General features: G+C 43.0%; 1 protein-coding gene and 1 long non-coding RNA gene across 2 annotated transcripts in view; both read right to left on the reverse strand.

The window, feature by feature from the left end:
* The window catches only part of RAB18 (RAB18, member RAS oncogene family), a 190,834-nt gene that overhangs the window by 147,299 nt on the left and 24,415 nt on the right, over positions 1–19,120 (reverse strand). The gene's annotated exons all lie outside the window — the stretch shown is intronic.
* On the reverse strand, positions 8,980–9,695 carry LOC144785491 (uncharacterized). The gene is made up of 4 exons (XR_013601925.1): positions 9,616–9,695; positions 9,431–9,537; positions 9,282–9,344; positions 8,980–9,183 (listed from the first exon to the last, which is right to left on the reverse strand). It is a non-coding gene; the product is annotated as an uncharacterized LOC144785491 (long non-coding RNA).

Raw genomic sequence — 19,120 nt, forward strand, 5'->3', positions numbered from 1 at the left:
CCGGCAGTGGGAATGTGACCAATATTTTTATTGTTGTCATAAGTATCACTGATAAAAGTTGCCCATTTATCAAACGGAGCAAAGTGATCATTTGGGGACGGCAAGTTCCAAGTCTATGGCTGATCGGAGACCAGAAACATTTTGAGTGGTTTGTTTTAAATGCAATATGTAATTCCACCCTTGCTTCATCTTGCAAAGCACAATGGACTTCCTGTACTTTCTTCTTAAAACCTTTTTTTTGTTTTTTATTCCAGAGGTTTGTTCCGCTAGAACTCGTCGTAAATATATCGGATATTCCTTTTAGGCCACCATACCGTTACTACAGATGTGAGCCTCGTTGGACGTGCTGTTTTAATGAGATAAAATTAATGATTTGTGTTTACATTTTTTTATTTGGTATCAAAAATAAACACAGCAGTGGGGCAAGTGCACAACATGATACAAAATGGAGATTATAGCATGATGGATACATCCATCCATCAATGGAGGTGGCGAGTTTGGAGGGGGAGTGGTGGGCGGGGGGAAGAGAGGGAAAGGGGAGGGGGGAGCATAACAATGTAGAGAAATATATCCTCAACATGAACATTGCAATAATTCGAACAGCTTAATATGCAGTACTTGACTCGTTGCAGTGGGTATCATAAATTGTTAGTCCCCTCCCGGTGGTAGCTATGTGATGGCCACAATTGGCGGACGCACTGGGTAGGAGAAGGGAGGAGGTTGCGCACTTGCATGGACCTCCGAGCTGCGGGGAAGATGAGAGAGGGAGTGGTTTAGTGGGAGGCACTCACTTGTTGGATCCGGACAGTAGGAGTACCACAGATCTTGGGTGATGATAGGTTTTGGGGGGGTGGGAATAGGGTGTGGTGCGATGAGGGGGTTGATTCTGAGGGTCGTTGCTGAAGGGGCGGAGTGGGATGCGTCCATAAGGAGATCGGCGAGCCAGGTTTTGGTTGCATGGTGGTGGCTGACCATACCGGATAGGGAGGGGGGGACAGGTGTCTGCCTATGGGGAAGAGAGATGGGTGGGAGGCGAGAGTTGGTAAGGGGTGGGAGGAGGCGGGTAAGAGGGAGGGCAAGGTAAGAGGGGGATGGGGAGGGTGGGGAGAGGAAGGAGTAGGGAAGGAAAAAAGGGGGAAAGGAGGTGAAAAATGTGCATGTAAGGGGGTAAAGAGAGGGTCATGTGGAGGGTAAAGCAGGGGGATGTGTGGGAGGATGGCCGTATCTGTGGAGGATGAGGAAGCGGCTGCGCGGGGGGCATGGGGGCTATGCAGACCGGCAGTTGCCACAGTCTGTCTGGTGGATTTGGCTCAGACATTAGCGCGTGGCCTCTAGAAGAAACACCTCCGCCTGGTCCTGCATGCCATGGATAACCCGTTCATGAGACACTGTTTGGATCATCGCCACCGTTGAATCCTCCTGCGAGGGAGGAATGGGTGACCTCCATTGTCGAAGGATGCAGAGCTTAGCTGTGGACAGCGTTGCGTGTAGGAGGTGGCATTGTGTGCAAGTAATTTCCGGGGAGTCTCTGATATAATGCAGGAGGATGACGGGAAGGCGGAAGGGTACTGACTCTCCCAGGATGTCTCCAATATAGGACCAGAAGGGTTGAATAGAAGGACATTCAGAAAGAATGTGGGGGTGGTTGCAGGGTATGTCTGGACATCTCCAACACGTAGAGTGTGAAAATAGACCTGCCTTCTGTAGCTTCGTAGGGCTCCAGTACCAATTTTTGAAGGCAAAATTTCAGCCGAGCCTCATAGGTCCCTTTGTCCAAGGCCTCTACAACTTCCATCCAGTCCACTTCTTCAATGGTAAATTGCAGGCGTGCCTGCCACTTTGCGCGGAAGCCGAGCAAGAAAGGTTGTGAAAACAGGTGGTTCATTAGGGTACCATAAAGTCCAGACATCACTCCCTTGTGTCTGCCCCATACCAACAGATAGTTTACTATCTGCAAGGATTGCAGGGCTCAAGGGCGAGGACCAAGACATCGCCTCAGGCAGTGTTGTAGCTGCAGGTGCTGCCAGGCCTGCTGCGGGGGTAATCCAAATTCCTACTGTAGCTGAGCAAAGGGCTTTAAGTCACTGTTCAGTAGCACCCGATCCAGGGTCCATAAGCCCACTGCCTTCCATCTAGGCCAGTGGAGTTTCTGGACACTTATTCAGATGCTGTCATTACCCCATATTGGTGCCTTGGTATGTAGGCAATGGTTTAGGCCCAAAAGGAGGTGCACACGGTGCCATGCATTATGTGTCGCCTGTATCACAGGGTGTGGAGGAGATAGTTAGCGGATGTAGTCCTGGTAGAGAGGGCCAAGGCCATCGCCGCAAGTGAGGAGTGATAGTTCTGTTGTGACCCACTGTGGAATGTCTGCGGTATCTGGGAGCGATGCAGGGCTAAGGAGTAGTATTTGACAGATGGTAGGCCCATGCCACCATAGGAGTAGCAAGCCATGAGTTTGGACGAGACTAAGCGGGGCGGTTGGAACCCTAAACGAAAGCCCGTATTCGAGTATCTATAAGACGTAGAGTAGTTAGAGGCACCACAATGGGCAACATTCACAAGATATATGAAAAGCGCGGCAATGTGACCATTCTTACAGCTTGTACTCTGTCCCACATAGAGAATCCCAGGAGGGACCATTTGTCAAAGTCTGATTTCATCTGTGCGATCAGGGGTGTCAGGTTATCTACAACCATTCCTTCCAAGCCTATGTTAACCAGGACCGGAGGTATTGAAGTTGTTAGGATTTAAGTGAAAGGGATAACCATGAATCGCTGTCCTCATGGTGCCTGAGGAGAGTGGGAGGGCCTCGGGTTTTGTCCCAGTTCACCATGTAGCCCGACAGGGCTGCAAAGTCTTCAATGGCATCTAGTAGGGAACATGAGAGGTGTCAAAGGGGGAGTAGAATGTCGTCGGCATATACATATATTTTAGAGAGGCCGCCCGCGATGGCTATACCTGCTATGTGTGGCGAGTGGCGGAGGATAGAGGCTAGGGGCTCTATGACCAGCAAGAACAAGGGGTGGGGTGGGAGGGGAGGGATGGGCAACCCAGATGCGTGCCTTTCTGGATTCTAAAGAGAGGAACCCTCCGCGGCTGACCTAAGCCATGGGCAGTCAAAGTAGACGGACCCTGGAAATATACAAACTTAATGATTTTGGATCAAGTTGTTCCCAGTCATTTAGCCAGTTTTGTGAGTAATTATCGTCCCTACTATCCACGTTCGTTATTAATTTGAGCATGAAATCCTGTGCTCCGAGTGCTTTTAACTTGATGTGTAGGGCATCATTCCATCTAATTATGAGAGAGCTTCTGTTAGTGCCCAGAGTCTCCTTTCAGGAGTGGGTTCTCATCTTCAATAGCGGATGGCTGGCGTCCATCTTGTGAAGGCCCAAATAACCAATGGATGCTTATCTCTGATCAATGTTCTCAGCAAACCAGTATCAAAATGAAGGAACCACTAGACACGCAGGAGTAAGTACTGATGAACACTAAGGCATTAATCAGGCACTGAGCTCATGATCCAACCTCCACCAATATGATGGCTGAAGCCGCTTAAGGTACGTCTCATGTGCACCGCACCCAGCCACATTGGGACCCTCTAGACCTCCTACACTTGCATCCCTGAGCCACCGCAAGCACACACGCGACCCCGGCGCTCAACCACCAAGTGGCCTGCAATGCCCTCACACTGCACATACCACACATAGCTTTCTTAACAGAGCTTTATGGCAACTTCACCAATCCCCGATGCGGGCAACGTGTGGGTGCAAGGATGGGCAAACTAGCAGGCGGGTGCAAAAGCCGGATCAAGAGCCACAGAGGGAGCAGGGCCTGATACAGGGGGAAGTGAGCAGCAACGATAGAAGCAGCACGTCTCGGATGCGGGAGCAACACCAAGAGCACAAAGAGAATGTGTGCACACTAAACAGGAGCTTGGAAGGAGCTAACAGTAGTAACTGAGGGACATAAATACAGACGGATTATAATTTTGTATTTATTTAAAAAGGAAAATTACAGACAGTTGAGCCTTCAGTGCGACGCCCTAAAGCCTTAATCCTGACTATTTTCTGAGCAGGCTGAAGGCATGGGCAGTTTAACTGAAGAGATTTCCTTAAATAATTGCAGATATGCAAATATATTTGTTTTAGAATGCTAATGTTCTAATAGGAGAGTGGTATACTATGCATGGCTTCCTGTACTGTTATAATCCGACAGGCATCGAAATGAGAGAACATATATATTGGTTAAATCAATGTGTCAGTCAGTGACTGAAACTGAAAAGCAGATGATAGTAGTCTCTTGCTTCCACCTGCAATGCTCGGCTGGTGTGTTTAAAACGGTACTATACACAGCCAGGAACCAAAATAAAATATATAATTGATGCCTACCAACTTTTAGGAAAAATAGATCAATTAATTTACCTGACACTGTTCTGATACAACATACATTTTTGTTTTAAACACAGCATGTTATACTGCAATTCTTCAGTTTCTCAGTACAGTAAATAACAGATTTTACTTTTACTCAATTTAATGGTACTCAATTTATCACAGTTTAAAGAATTAAAAGTTGAGTCGGCCATGCCAGGATTTCAACTTGTAACCTGCCAATCACCACATAATCCATCTGCAAGTGATTACTTCAATAGCTCACTGAGCCATCTTGCTACGGTGTAGAAGTACGCATGCCCTGAAACTTTATAAACCCAACTATGAGCAAAAGATTATTGTCCCTCCCCATTTATAAGGGAGCTTTATCTATTAATTCTTCTAGAACCTCCACAGTATATGAGTTGGTGTAAACAATCCATTACATAGATTCAGTTATGGCATATATATTGTAAATGATATCTGGTCGGTTTTTTTTTTGAACAAAACAGGTGTGTGGAGGGTCGGGGGGGGAATATTTACTGACCTTCCTGCTCGCTCCCCTATGCCTAGATACAAAACACACAAAAGAGCAGGTAAGGTCTACATATGATGTGCAACTGCAATAGCGACTAAGAGGCACTGATGGTGAGCGTATGAGACACAGGGTCTGTCAAAACAGATAACTAAGGGTCACAAAAAGGCTAACATAATTCCCATCAGACCACCCATGTGGTGGAGTTTACGTCATATGGGAACAGTTGATCAACCTCTCCCAAATCCGACCAAATAGTGTCGATAAGGGAAAAGGTTGTCAAAAAATCGTCCTATTGTGACACCGTAAAGTGTTATGAATAGACAAAGTGCAGTGCTCAAAAGAAAATCATTTACAATAAAATTGACTACCAGGACACCGAAAAAATGTAACATAGAGGGCCAAGTGTCAATGTTTAAAAACACGCCGAGTAGTAATACTACTCAGAGGCGCTGTGCAGTGTGGTCGACATGTTTCAGCTGTAAGAGCCATTGGCTCAGCTTTCTTCAGGACCTTTGACAAAATGATAGCTACTGCAACTACATGTGATGTGTATAAGTGACAAAAAAAATTTTGTACTGATACAGAATTACAGAATTACATATACACCAGGAACTGGTATACTCGAATGTCCACTGGAGGGAGAGAGAGATGTCTTCTTCCCAGCTTTGTGTGGGTGACGACCTCACCTCACCCGGCAACCGCTCGGGAGAATGAGGCCCCGCTCTGTCCGTCGGTGCTCTCGGTGCAGCGAGAGCACCGACGGACAGAGCGGGGCCTCATTCTCCCGAGCGGTTGCCGGGTGAGGTGAGGTCGTCACCCACACAAAGCTGGGAAGAAGACATCTCTCTCTCCCTCCAGTGGACATTCGAGTATACCAGTTCCTGGTGTATATGTAATTCTGTAATTCTGTATCAGTACAAAAAAATTTTTGTCACTTATACACATCACATGTAGTTGCAGTAGCTATCATTTTGTCAAAGGTCCTGAAGAAAGCTGAGCCAATGGCTCTTACAGCTGAAACATGTCGACCACACTGCACAGCGCCTCTGAGTAGTATTACTACTCGGCGTGTTTTTAAACATTGACACTTGGCCCTCTATGTTACATTTTTTCGGTGTCCTGGTAGTCAATTTTATTGTAAATGATTTTCTTTTGAGCACTGCAATTTGTCTATTCATAACACTTTACGGTGTCACAATAGGACGATTTTTTGACAACCTTTTCCCTTATCGACACTATTTGGTCGGATTTGGGAGAGGTTGATCAACTGTTCCCATATGACGTAAACTCCACCACATGGGTGGTCTGATGGGAATTATGTTAGCCTTTTTGTGACCCTTAGTTATCTGTTTTGACAGACCCTGTGTCTCATACGCTCACCATCAGTGCCTCTTAGTCGCTATTGCAGTTGCACATCATATGTAGACCTTACCTGCTCTTTTGTGTGTTTTGAATGATATCTGGTCACCTAGAGAATAGTTGCATTGTAGTATTAACGCATGCACAAAGAACGCGCCAAGACATTAAACAATATTTTAGAGATGTTAACTGCCTTAAGAAACAAAGGACATGAACTCAATGGCAACATAACCTAATACAGAAATGTTAAAATAGTGTACTGTTGGTTTAGGACAGTCGTTCTTAACCTGTGGAGTTTATTCAGGCGGTCCGTGGACATATACAAAATAACTGCATAAAGACAGTCCCTCCTATGAGAATAATAGTTTCATAAAGTAACAATGAATAATACTTACTCGAAGTGTACTTTATTGCCTCCTCAATATATTTGATATATGTACTTATTAAATCAATAAAGATAGGACAAAAAAAATCAAAAGCATTTTAAAAACATTTTTAGTCAGAAGCTGATAACTAGTTAAGGATGGAGCACGTGTGAATGTGCACAGTCACGGTTTACTTTCAAACCCACTGCAGCCTTAACTAAAAATCGACTTGTGAGAATTGTGCTGCTGTTTGACTGGGGTTTGAGCCCTGATCAAGCAACAGCTACAATCACTTGCAAGGTGAACCACAAAAAGTCACTAAATTAACCTGTGCTTAACCCTGGGTAGCTTGGCACAAAAAGCAGTCAGGCTTAACTTAGAGACAAAATGTAAAGTATTTATGCAGAACACAAACTGTAGTAAAGTGAAAACACAACACAAAAACAATACCAAACCAATTTAGAAACATAGAATACATGTTAAGAAATTATTTGACACCAATACAACAAAAACTAAGTCAGTAGAACCAGAGTTATGATTTTTTAAGTTGTTTTTAGTAAAATTAGCGCATAAAAGATCAAAGAACCAACCACGGACATCTAGTTGCGCAAGATCAAGTAAAACTCTAAAGTTGCAGTCGGTTGCAATGGAGCGCAGTTCGGATAAGAGAAGTGAGTTGAGCCTGGTCAGCGATTAATTTCAGATTTAGAAAAATTCTTGAAGAAAATGTTATGAGAAGGTAAACTTAAGCGGGCAAGGTTGCAGGATGTGTCCGAGGAGGGAGTATTGTCGTTGCATGGCCTTGTGTCAAAGCCATGGTAAAGATTTCTACATTCAGGCTTAGTCGCTGAAATGGAAGTCGAAAAACAACAGCGGGCGAGGTAGAGGACTGTACCCGAAGCCCGTTCCACAAGGACCGCTGAAACAGATTTGCTGCTACGGAGAAAAACATTGCGGAAAAAGCCACGAAGACAAACCAACCGGGAATGCACCTCGAGCAGATAAGCGAGCAGTTGGTCCTGGTATCCACTTGGTTCTCACAGCACTTCGGGATAAAATTTGTTTAAGTACTCCGTTTTGTTTTTTGTCCATCTGGGCACCTTTAGCACCACAACCAAGGGTCCAGGACTGGTGGGATACCACTTGGGTGTTCAGGACTCTCAGGCTGGTTCCAGTTGCCAGTTCACGATGGTAGGAGCCCTTTATGTCCATATGGCCCTTAAAGTCACTTCTGGTAGTCCTGGGTGCTGGTGAAGATGCAGGGCTCTACCGCAGGGTTGGTCTTTGAGGGCTCAAGTCAGGCACCAGGAAGCAAAGCAATACTTCCATGTATATCAGACATCTGACTGAGTGCACAGTAGATCACAGTAGAAGGCAGTCCTTCTATATGTCTAGTAGTGAACTGAAGAGTGGTTCTGAAGATCCTATTTTTATACCATAGTGCCCTTCTTCTGAAAGGTGGAAGAACCTTCTGAAAAGGTTCTTTAAAGTGGATGGAAATTCCTGACTTCCCTGCCCTGGCTCCAAGCTGGCTCCATTAAAAATACAGGCCTTTGTGTGACCAAAGACAGGTTGCAGGCACAAATAGGCTATGGACAGGAAAATGGCAACTTCCTAAAAGTAACATTTACAAAATTGCAATGAAAGAGAATTAAAGAGAATTTATCAATACACGTGTACAGCTACCAAACATGATACATCTACCTGCTCCCAATTAGGAATTACAGCTTAATGAATAATAAGAAATCCCCAATGCTATTGTATGGAAGGGGTAGGCCTCAGTAGTGAAAAACAAATTTAGGAGTTTTTCACTACCAGAACATGTAAACCTTAAAATTATATGCCCAATCTTGTAATTACATAACAGCCTGCCCGATGGCCTACATAGGGCCTACCTTAGGGGTGACATATCTAATAAGTGCGGAGTTTAAGGCTTGCCAAGGGGGTTTAAATACCAAGTCGACATGGAAGTGCAACAGTGCAATCAGACTGCAATAGCAGGCCTAGGACTGGTTTTAGAGTGCTACTTAACTGGGTGGCACAATAAGTGCTGCAGAGCTACTGGTTTTTTTAAGAAGGAAGATGCCGGCCCTGCAATTTATTTGGTAGAGCTCATTAGTTAGAGCAACAAACCAGTCTTATTTCTTGATTTGTAAGGTATAATTTATTTATACCGTTCACTTTTTTCTTTTTCATTTACTTAAAAATTCAATTGTATGAGAAAAACAGTACATTTAAACAATACATATACATTTACTTAACAACATTAAACAGAAAAGCAATAATTCATTCTATGCACATACATATAGTTAGTTATACGACAAAAAATCAATCTTTGCGTGATGTTTCCACAAATAATTGGAGGATAAAGTCACTTTCAGAAAGGAAATAGAAACAAATTAAATGAAACAAGTATATTTGACTGTACAAGTTCCTCAATGTTCTGGTTAATGCACTAATTAGTTCGTTCCTTCCTGCTTTTCCCGACGCGTTTCGAACTTGCTATTTCATTTTGCGAGTTCTCATCAGGGCTTTATCGCTTGTTTGTCTGAAAATTATGTACAAAGAAAATGAGTGAGTTGGTCTGTCCCTAATTTGCATCCCCTTTACATACTGCCCTCTGCTATTAAGTCAAAAAAGGAATACCTTTATACAGCTTTATAGCGAGTTTCCAGGGTTCATTTGTTTCTTTTGATCAATTGGTGATTTCTAAAAAATGGCAACAATCTCGTTTTAGTTATTCGCTTTGACAAATAGCCTTTGACTGCAACGCTCAAACCACTCTTGGAAAATACCTGTAAGGTGTGGATGTATCAATTTCGATGTTTAGACGGCACTCCGTGCTCGTGCTGCTCGCTTTCTAACCCAAGCTGCCGGGCCGGCAGCGTTCCTGTCTGCCTCCCTGCAAAGAATGATCAGTGTCACTATTCTGGTCCCATTTTTAATAAAACAAACAACACGACCAACGCCGAGTGTGTACCTTATTCTCAGCGCTCGGTGTGCTCTGGCTTATCTTTTAGTTGGAATGCCTTTAGTGATGCTTCCCCTTCAGTATTCACAATCCTACCAGAATGAAAGGAAACAGTTAGCGGCCGCCAACCTTTTCAATATGTTTGCTATCCCGCTCGTATTTCTTTTTTTGCCTACCCGAGTGATGTGGCTCACAGGGCTGTAATCCGCTCTCGTATATGGTCCGGCCGACCCCGCGTCCCAGGACCTATCTCCCCATTTTTTCAAAAAGCAGAGCTACTGGTAGCATTCGATTTAAAGGCCTTGGGTATATGGCCTAGCACTCTACAAGGGACTTAAAAGTAAATCAAATGTGTCAGCTAGACGTATGCCAATCAAACCATGTCAGGGGATTGAGCCTGAGCACTTTAGCACTGGTTAGCAGTGGTAAAGTGCATAGAGTCGTAAGGCCAACAAAAACTAATTTCAGACAGAAAGTGGAGGTAAGTATGCAAACTCTTTAGGGAGAGACCTCCCTAAGGCTGACAGGTCTTAAGACAACTGCTGACTAAAACACTTTTGAACTGCTTATGATTTTCAAGAAAATTATATGCATCTGCACACTTAGAGAGACCATGTTCTATGAAAACGTTCGTGAGTTGACTGCCCAAAATGCTATTCCAGGCTGCAGGTGCTCCCCTTCACAGCTTTACATGGGCAAGTACTCCCAGCATCCAGGCACTTACTCACAGTCTCCAGCCATCTATTTTTCTTAAACTGGAAATGTGCTATGACTGCACTTTTCAGAAGTGCTAAAATACTTAAGCAGCAGAGTGCCATTTCTCAACTTGTAGTATGTTCTCACAATAATGACCACCTGGTCTTCTAGTTTTTATGCAATCAAGGTCTTTGTCACCTTTAGGCACATAGACCCTGCCTGGTGTCTAGCTTTGTCCATATCAGGCTCAATTGCTGCTTTATGTGAGGTCAGTGTGTTACTATTTTAGCCCTACTACTTCTAATGAGAGTTCCGGTTTCACATGATTATCTATTAATTTATGAATAAGACGTGGATCTTACACCGATGTGTAATCATTCTCATATTTAAACATTCACCTGCAGAGTGAAGATGCTTTTCTGAGTAAATTCTCAAGGCATAAACAAGAAGTGGGTCCTTGTTTATGTCTTTTTGTGTGTGTTGTTGAGGTTCAAATCATAGAAATTGCTTGGTGGTCCCAGGCTTCCTGATGTACTTTAATGGGGTCTACAAAAGTCAAAAGTTTAAGAAATACTGGTTTAGGTTATTATTCACACAGGCAGCTAATCCTGTGGGACTACAAACAGCAAAGACTGCCATGAAAAGTAAAAACATATTTTATTTTCAAGGTATTCTTATGGCATATGCGCTCTAACTTAATGTCTGTGGAATTCATAATTTCTGCGAGAGGTCAATAAACAGGATTTGTTTTCAGGCATTCAATTTTGTGAAAACCCACTTTAGAAATTAAGAGAAAGTACACACTTTAAAAAAAGAAACTCTAGGCTTTCAGATGCTCTTATAGTGGTAAATATGCAATGTACATTTAACATACATATGAACTCCAGCGGTCATTTGTCTTTTAAGGATCGTAAAAAAAAAAATATAGCAGTGGAATTCTATTGCAGCTAGTTACATACACCATATGTGTATCAAAGGGCAGACAGTTTTGTAAGACGTCTTTCTTGTGTAAAACTGTAGCTGCTTTTATCAGCCCCTGCTTTCAACACTAACAAGGTTTAATACTACGAATTAGAGGCTTCTCAAACACACATAGGCAAGGCAATCATTTACCAACACACAGCCGCTATACTTACATGAACTACCGCCATTAACAGCAAAGGGAAACAAAGCAATTGTCAAAACTTCTTGTATGACTAGGTCAACTTTCGTCTGGTGCTGCTCCCAAACAATGAGCTCAGATAGTAAGAACGCTAAGACCTGTGACAAAACATTTGTGAAATAGCTTGCATTCTAGACTAGATGTGAAATTATACGTTCCAAGCAGGGCAGCAGCTACAAGCCTACAGTTTCCAAGAGATAGGATAACAGCTACAACAATGCTCTGGAAGTGTAAATAGCATTCAATCTGAGGTGAGCTGTGGAATTCAGCGAGTAGAAGTTCCTTTGCCATCTCCTGATCATGAGAGGTATTATGAGAGTGCCCTGGGTTGCAACGTGTGTGTGCACCCTTTTTTTTATTTTACTACGCAAAGAGAATGGGTTTGGTATCACATATGGGGCAGAAAATGTTTGAAAGCCCCTTTTGTAATACAGATCCAGCCTTGACAAGTTTCCCAGTTTAAAGCGTTATGTGCTGCACCAACCAAGTGTGAATTCTGAGACTTGTAGTCTTGTTTAGTTACACAGCACAAGCATGACACCAAAATAGTATTTCTTCATTTGCATGGGGACACTGCAAATGGGGGTGGGAGACAGAACATTTTTCATAATAGGTTAACATTCTCGGTTTGCGTTGAGAGCACCTAATAAAGGATTTTACGGTGGAGCAGATCAGAATTCTGCGCCTACTACACATAAAACCACAGATGAGAAGGCCTTCAGAGATTTATTACTGATGATCCATTCCTGTAGTGTTTACTCATTATTTCTTTAGATATTTATTTATTTTGACGTTCTGAAGAGCATTGCATGGGGTCTTCAAACACATGGGAATTCTGGAGGGTTTGTACAAAGACTTAATAAGTGTCATTTATGGACGTCAGAACCCAAGCGGATACATTGTAGAAGCCATACCCAATGTCAGTCAGTCACTGTTATAGATCCACATGCATTTCAGTAGTAAGTCATTCTCAATGGTTCAGGTTTCAAGTGTTTTCCCTTCAGTGCATGAGTTGACCTCAGGCATGGTTTCAGCGCATTCAATACCCAGTTGTCAGTACTTTCAAGACCCAGCCAGTGTTTCAGACACTTGAAGTCTCGCTGGTTGATCAGGGACTGTATTACAGAAGTGTTGTGGGGGCGATACAGGCGTTTACACCCGCGTTGTGCACCCTCAGGACCCTTTAGCATTACAGAAGGGGCCGCAAACGCTTCCCATGGACCCCTCTCCCCCAGTCACTCACTGCACCGACTGCAAGTGGATCTCTAATCCATCATCAAAGTGCAGGTGTGTTGCCACATGCACAGAGAAACACAGAGCAGCTTTTAAATAGCAGCTCCAGATTTCTTGTATGCTCTGCCCTGTAGTATGCTGCTGCCCAGAGGGCAGCGCATTTAAAAATAATAGAACGCCCTTTCCCTGTTTGCGCCGGGCAAACCTGCTCAAAGGTGCGCCGTGGCTCAAACAGGAAAAGTGTGCACGATCTGTAATATGACCCCAGGTGAGCAGCCAAGTAGCAACAGTTGATTGACAGCAGGCAGTGGTGGGTCAATTTTCATACCATCATGTACAGTACTTTGCTGCACTAGACCTTGGGTCCAGTGCAGAGACCTTTAAACTACATTGTAACACTCATGGTATGTCTCCACCCCCAAGGTGTCAAATTAGTTCTCTTACAGCATTACAATAGGACTGACAAGCACTTTCACTCCACATACGTTTATGGAATGTTGTCATTTCTTACAAAAGGATGTGAATACACACAATTTTATTGCCTTTTCGTGTGCTTATCTTTTGACATGGTACCTCTGTTTTATATGAAAATTCTAATAAAATTCCTTTAGATACGGCCTAAATGTCCGAGTTCCCCAGCGTCAACATCGCGCAAAACCGCAAAGTCATAAATCAGGGAATCCTTTTTGATACAGTTCATTCAGCTCCCAAAACAATGTTGTGATCCGTAATATAAACCTGCAATTGTACATGGTCAGAAAGGTACTGTGCTTATGCAAACTAGGCATTGAAAGAAGAAGGTGGCTAAAACTCTAGGTCAGCATCAATTGGAGGACTGGTATATGTTCTAACCTAGGCTCTCAAAAAAACACACAGGCTACAAATATGACAAACTCCAGCAGCCAAACTGTCTGAACGAGTAGAACTGTCCATAAAACTCATAAACGGCCATCCTGTGTACCCAAGGGTCAAATTAAAATTCGAGAAGTGCCGATACGGTTAGGCCGCCATTCTAAGGCTTCACACAGTCAGCCCTTATCATGGAGGCCCGCGCTGCAATCTCTTCGATCCCTACAATTTCAGGTTGATTGGACCTTATTTTGAACCACTTGTGAAGAATTTCGACATACATAAATTGCCCTGATGAAGTTCATTTACTTGAACGAAATGCGTTGGCCGATGTCTGTTTTCTGTTTATTTGGATATATCTGAAAAAAGATGGTACCAACGAAGAAACTGGTCGTGATTCATTATTCAATGCCATTACACCCTGGTAGTGCACCGCTCCATTGCTTTTCTAGTTTTGGTTCCCGAGCAGGCGGGTTGCATCCCTCAACATCGTTTGCAGGAGCAGGTTGTGCACACCACCCAACCAATTGATATTTGATGACACCTTGGGTAACTACACTGAGTCCTGTGCGGCACTTGGAGTCCGCAGTTGGAGCTTTGTTTCTATTGTCAAATAAAAATTCCTTAGTATCATTCACAAGATCTCATAACAGAAGGACCTGGCTACTTGCAACTTCTGGCATCTCACTACATTCCAACTCAGAAATTTCAGCCAGTCAACCTTGACATCATGAAAATATGATTTTCAAATGCTAGGAACACGAAGGCAGCTCTCTGGCTGTCCAAGGGGCAAGGATTGCCTTAACACCCAGATTCAGTACACAACCAAACCACCCCTGGTTCGGAAAATTCCGTAAGACCGAACTCATAATACTGACTTTCCGTGAACAAAGACTACCACATGAGCAGCGGTGAAATACTGAATAAGGGGCACCATACTTCGTAATCTGTTAGGTTTCACCTACCCAAACATCCACTGCTGTTCCACTTCCAGCTTCTTCCCCCCCCCCCCCAGTTATCTGCTGTGATCACAAGGTGACATATCAGTGCTATAGAAGATTTCCGAAATACCTAAATACCATATTCCAGTAGAACAGTAGAGGTCATACGAATGTGAACTGGGTTTTGGGGTACAGGACTTTTACTGGAGTCCAAAGGGAATCTTCTGGTAATTCTTCAGTCGCTCAACAGATCAAAGAACAACCAAATCCTAATGCTTTTCCTATGTATAACACGTTTATGTCTTTGATATTGACAATGATCAACCAGATTGACTGCGATGGCATAATGAACAAATGAAAACGTAAAGAGACTGTTGTAAACTACCTTTAAACATTCCTAGGAACACAGTCAATACAGAGCACTTTCAATTGAAGTCCTAAGTTCAATGAGCATGTATCTGCTCTCGTGGTGTATGTGGCTAGGGGCGAGCTTTTCAGGACAAGAACCACATCTCGAGTCACAAGACCAAACTATTTCCATTTACGAGGCTGTGCAACGTGATCTCCCAAACCATTGTACTATTCATTTATAACACATCATGGAAACCACCTGGTTCATCGGGTAAAGGAGCCCTACATGCATCAAATAATAAATAATGTATTTGCTACAGCAAGGCCACCAAAAGAGAGCTTGCTGGACCACAAGGAATTAATTATAACCTATTTACAAGAGAGACAGCTGGGTCAGACACAACAGAGGGCATCTACTCTGGGGACTCAAATTCTCATCACATTTACTTCCAGACTTGGCACACACTACAACTCTGAATTCGAGCAACTGTACTCTAACAGTGTCTTTATCTATCCACCAATCTATACAGGTACCTCTAAAATATGACATTCACCCAATAAAGTCTATTGGTTAGGTCTACTGGTTCTACAGAAGAAAGCACAACTAGGTACTACAAACTAACCAGCACAGGACTTCGTAATAAAGCTGAACAGCTAATATGTGTCAAATAGCCAGGTCTTGTGTTGTTTGCTGAAGTAAAGTGTTTTTGAATCTCTATTAAAGCTTCAGGCATCCTTTTCCCCTAAAGTGAGCCTTGAACTCTAAAAGAATTGTGCCCCATTTCTGGTATTTAAATTTGGGGGTAACGAGCAGTCATTGAGAGGCAGAACGTAATGTTCTTTTTGATTAAGGTTTATGGTGGGGTCTTCATCGCTTAAGGTCAGGTGCATGCATGATAAGAGCAGATTTAAATAAAATACTTTTCAGCTGGCGGACAGTGTATCTGATGCAATTCGTGAGTAACAGGATCACAAGTCTTGAAACCAAATGTCGTCCTGGCTACAGCATTTTGAATATGAAGAGGCTTATTCAGTATCTCGTTTCTTAAGCATGCCCTAGAATGCAGAGTTGCCACAATCTAGTCTAGCTGAATAAATGCATGATTATCCATCATTTTTAAGCAGATGGAAAACCGTCCATGGATGTTGGTCACAGGATGGAGTCCCAAGAAAGTTTTTCCACGCAGTTATGTCCGATTTCGATTTTTTTTTTTACAACGTTTTCATTCATCCACAACCTAACTGGCTCAAAAACTTGTGAAAAACAACTGTGAACCCTTTCATTTTGATCCCTTATCAGAAACTGGTTCTGTGTGCCAGCAGCACAAAGAAACAAATATTAACATTGTACAGAAAAATACAGACAGGGGGAAAAATCATATTAACAGAGAGGCTAGATAAAGATGAGCTTTAAAGCTCAATCAAACAGGCTGCGAGGTAGAAAACTAAAATGTAATTAATTTACTCCGAATGGAGAGAAAGAATTCTAGGCATTTTAGAGATGATCACCGAATGGAGAAATCAGCTAAGGCCCTCAACAGGAAAGGATGGCCAGCTGTGTTGAACGGGTCTTGTCAAATCACTTTGGTGTGTAGAAGTAGCTAAAGTAAGGTGGGGCATGATCATTATTGCCTGTGTGACTGGCCAAGGGCACAGTTCACCTAGTGGGCTCACCCATTAGTCAGCCAAACCTGGTGCCCTGAATGAAAACGGTAGTTCAGTAGCTCCACCTACAGAAGGGTTACACCTATGCCATATCTCACCCATTTGGTTAGGTGGCCTAACAGTGGTGACCCACCTTTTATTGCCCACTTTCTGTAAGAAGTCCGGGATCCCACTGACTCCTCTAAATCTGCAACACGTTCAGAGCAGGTCAAGGCAAAGGGTGGTTTGGGGGACATGCCAGCTGGTGGCTTAAACCATTATAGTGCACGGCCATCCAGCATATAGGTCCTGGAGACCTTCTCCTAAAATGGCAAATCCCTGACCACGGACATAATGTAATAGTTCTGTTGGATTAATTTACAGAAAACATCATAAGGGAAAGTCCAATAGGTAGATCCTCCCTCCGAGTCAAAAAAATGTAGCAGCAAATAACATATACACATAGACGAGAAATTAGATTTAGTAGAATTGTATTGTCTATGCAAAAATAAAAACCTCATTAATCAAACATTTAAAACTAAAGAAGTGGTGCTCCGTGAGAAGCATTTAAAGTGCTTGTTTGAGAATCTGGTGAAATATCAGTGTCTTACAAAATTCTATTTCAAAGTGGATAAGCAGACAATGAAAGTTTTCTGCCCTCATCTTAACTTCATTTGCAACTCTGTTGAAATAGCAGTGTCTTGCAATATAGGTGAAAGTCTGTCAACAGAATTCAATAGCACTTCACATGTAATATATCCTAGGCATTTTGTAATCTCAGATAAGAGGCATAAAAAGATGAATCACTACAGAATCAATCAGTTTCCAACTCATCGTAGAGTGTTGAAAATTCAACCTTTAAACTACTGCCACCGTGAAACAATCACACGTGCCTTCGGCCTTCCAAGCAAAGCCTAATTGTTAACCTTTCAAGTATAACACCAATGCCTTGGGCTATTTTAAGTGCCTTGTAGCAGGGGTGAGCTCACAGGGGGTGGTTGCTATTATTGTGCATATGTAAACAGAAGGAGTATTGAGACACCCCCACTATATATAACAAGACCATGAGCTCTGGTCACACAGTACTTAAGAGATAAAAACTGTTTTAAGCCAGAAACAGTAGGAAGGCTATTGCCATTGCAAGAAAAGTAAGTGAAAATGCCCATACAATCTGGCTATACATCTTATTAGTGTTTTGTTTGATTTTCTTTTTGCTGTGATACTATTCCTTATTTATAGCTGGGGGCACTGAAATTATGCTTTATGCAGCTTGGGAACATTACATTATGCGTCAGGGTTGATTAAATTACGACACTTTGTGTGATATATTCATTCATTATGTTTACATTTGTACATGTTAATACTGCCTTGGCAACAGTTCTACCTCGTTAGTGCCAGTTTAACACTAAAACGCAGCAATAGGCAACTAAAAGGAGGCCAGTCAACCTTTGCGAAGGGTCTCCACTGCGCAGCAACACGTGTAGCTGTGTTTTTAGGAACCTTTGGTTCGTTTGCTGTTTGAGCCAGAAATATTTTTCCTCTTGAAATATGCAAATTATGCAGCAGATGATGGATTATGTGACAAATGTGGCAAATCCATAATCATGCGTAATAATATGCATCAGACTCAGAATCACATATTTCCAGCGGCCCTGCCTATGGCACTATTATAGGAAAAGAAATCAGACAAAGACAACACAGATACAGAACGGGAAGCAATAGTGCAAGTGTCTATTATACAAAGAAAAGCACAGGAAACAATTCCATGGCAGCACTGACATGTGCTGCTGCTGTTCTGCCTACTCCCATTTTCCTGATGTACTCACAATAGGTAGAGCTCTCCAATATAAACAGAAGGAAATGAAAGAACATACACCTAACTTCCGGGCACCAATGACTGTATTTATTCACTCTGAACCAATGCTCTCATTTTGTCACATGAATAGATAGAAAAGGAGTATAGTGAGGGCCACTGGATTTATACAATACTGCAACCGCAAGGTTTTATGGGTAATTATGGATTTTACACATTTCCACAAAATCCATCATCTGCAGCATAATTTGCAGGTTTTAACACAAACCCATTAGAAAAGGATTATATGTTACTAAAATTGCAGTGATATGTTGCTGTACAGTAGAAGGCCCTCCGGAAAGTTTACTTTTCACTAACAAAGTGAAACCTTTTTTCCATGCAGTGTAACGTGCAAACAAATGACAAAATAATAAAGTCAAACTTTAGTCAACCATGCTGCATAATTTGGCCCTAGTTAATCCTGCTGCATAATTTGGTCCTCCCCTGTTGCATAATTCCAGAGGCCCTATTTATAGTGCTACTGCTCTTTGGGTCTGTTAGACCTGGCATCTTTTGGCGTGTGACCCCTGTCTTTTTATCTTTTGACCTCCTTTTTGGGTTTCGCCTGCCGAAGGCTGCGCTCTGCGCAGCTTTTCGGCGCAGGCGAAATCCTTTGTTTACAATAAGGACTTCGGGAACGTCCCCCGGCTCCCATTGGCTAGCTCCATAAAAGGAGACTAGCCATTGGGTGCCGGATCTGTCCGTCAAGGCCGGACCAGATTCGGGGGCGTTCCCGAGATTTTTTCCCTCTCCACCCACTTCTGTTCGTCATCACGGCGGTGGGTG

Source organism: Lissotriton helveticus, chromosome 10 (assembly GCF_964261635.1).
Source record: "Lissotriton helveticus chromosome 10, aLisHel1.1, whole genome shotgun sequence".
Lineage (NCBI taxonomy): Eukaryota > Metazoa > Chordata > Amphibia > Caudata > Salamandridae > Lissotriton > Lissotriton helveticus.